Raw genomic sequence first — 2,500 nt, forward strand, 5'->3', positions numbered from 1 at the left:
TGCAACTCATAAGAGCGTCACTTTCAACGTCCCCGGTATTGGATTGAGTTTCTAAAAACAACCGTGCACACCGAGGTTAAACTTTACCGGCTCCACTCCGACTCGCCGCTCGCCCACAATTTGTTTGCAACGAAACATTTGTTTTTAATTTTGTTGGTTTGAAATTGTTTTGAAAAGGTTCTTTAAATCTAGTGGGTTTGCAACTCATAAGAGCGTCACTTTCAACGTCCCCGGCATTGGATTGAGTTTCTAAAAACAACCGTGCACACCGAGGTTAAACTTTACCGGCTCCACTCCGACTCGCCGCTCGCCCACTAGTCCGAAGGCAACAAAACATTTGTTTTTCATTTTGATGAAAATTTCTGTTTTTAAATCTTGTTGGTTTGAAATTGTTTTGAAAAGGTTCTTTAAATCTTGCGGGTTTGCAACTCATAAGAGCGTCACTTTCAACGTCCCCGGCATTGGATTGAGTTTCTAAAAACAACCGTGCACACCGAGGTTAAACTTTACCGGCTCCACTCCGACTCGCCGCTCGCCCACAAATCCGAAGGCAACAAAACATTTGTTTTTAATTTTGATGAAATTTTTTGAAAACATTGGCTTGGCAAGCCCCAATCCGCGACTATCCACCCACCGCCACCCCACACGGGTGGTTGTTGTTGCGAAATGAGGTTGTGGTCGACATGCCCGTGCATTTGAGAAGGAGTTCCTAGCACTCCATGCTCTCCCATGCCAAAAAAAAGCCTAGACAACCCCATTTCGCAACTTTCCACGCCTTTTTTTTCCTCCCTCACCCATGGCGGCGGCGTGGTGGCGGAGGCCGGATTCCGGCCACCACCGCCATGGGTGGCAGCCCCCCGACCCCGACACCAAACCCATAATACCGAGGCAACATATCGAGGCAACATGACATGGGTGTGGCGTGGGGGAAGGGGGCTGCAGCTAGGAAGGCATGGGCTGCCATGCATATGCAGGCAACACACACCCCCCTATATAGCATTTTATGCATTTAGCCCTTTGACAGGAAGAGACATCACCTATGCGCGAGGAGTCATAATGGGCTCTAAATAATTCAATACAAGGTATTTGGACGTGATTTTTTGCAGGGATACTAAGAAACATGCAATCTATGATGGGAAAAAGTTTCATAAATTTTTGAAGTCGGGAAGTATTTTTTATTATTTTTAGAAGTCGTAAAATTGAAAAAATCATTAAAACAAATCCGGGAGGAATTTTTTAGTTTTGTAAGTTGGAGAAGGTCCTAAAAATCATAGACTACTTATGGGGAGCTTATTGTGCGAGGAAATTTCAATAAAAACGGGGTTTGACAAGATTTGAAAAATTCTGTCGACATTTGAAAAAACCTGGAACCATGCTGCCGGCATGCTGCGCACATGCTGCGCGCATGCTGCGCGCAGACTGCGCGCATGCCATGGCAGGACAAGTTTCGCTAGCCTCACTGTCGACAGATGCGCAAGCTGCGCGCACGCTGCGCACAGGCTGCGCGCACGCTGCGCACAGGCTGCGCGCACGCTGCGCACAGGCTGCGCGCACGCTGCGCACAGGCTGCGCGCACGCTGCGCACAGGCTGCGCGCACGCTGCGCACAGGCTGCGCGCACGCTGCGCACAGGCTGCGCGCACGCTGCGCACAGGCTGCGCGCACGCTGCGCACAGGCTGCGCGCACGCTGCGCACAGGCTGCGCGCATGCTGCGCACAGACTGCGCGCACGCTGCGCGCATGCCATGGCAGGACAAGTTTCGCTAGCCTCACTGTCGACAGATGCGCAAGCTGCGCGCAAGCTGCGCGCAAGCTCCGCGCACGCTGCGCACAGCCTGTGCGCATGTTGTGCGCAGGCTGCGCGCATGCCATGGCAGGACAAGTTTCGCTAGCCTCACTGTCGACAGATGCGCAAGCTGCGCACAGGCTGCGCACAGCGCATGCCATGGCAGGACAAGTTCGCTAGCCTCACTGTCGACAGATGCGCAAGCTGCGCGCACAGGCTGCGCGCACGCCATGGCAGGACAAGTTTCGCTAGCCTCACTGTCGACAGAATCAGCACGCTGCGCGCAAGCTGCGCGCACGCTGCCGGCATGGTGCGCGCACGCTGCCGGCATGCTGTGCGCACGCTGCGCGCGCGCATGGCAGGACAAGTTTCGAAAATTTCTGTCGACAGTCTCAGCAGCGCGCACGCTGCCGACATGCTGTGCGCACGCTGCGCACAGGCTGCCGGCATGCTGCGCGCAGCCCATGGCAGGACAAGGTCCGAAAAATTCTGTCGACATTTTTACGCCGTGGTAGGCTTCCGCTTCGCGTCACTTTGTCGACATTCAAGCCTACCATTTGTATTGAATTTTTCAAACCTTGTCAAACCCCATTATTCAAATGTCGAAAAATTTTGTCGACATTTTTACGCCATGATAGGCTTCCGCTTCGCGTCACTTTGTCGGAATGCATCGCATGGCGAGGCAAGGCCACGGCATGCCAAGGCGAAGGCAACG

Source organism: Prunus avium, unplaced genomic scaffold, assembly GCF_965620075.1.
Source record: "Prunus avium unplaced genomic scaffold, drPruAviu1.hap1.1 HAP1_SCAFFOLD_17, whole genome shotgun sequence".
NCBI classification, from domain to species: domain Eukaryota; kingdom Viridiplantae; phylum Streptophyta; class Magnoliopsida; order Rosales; family Rosaceae; genus Prunus; species Prunus avium.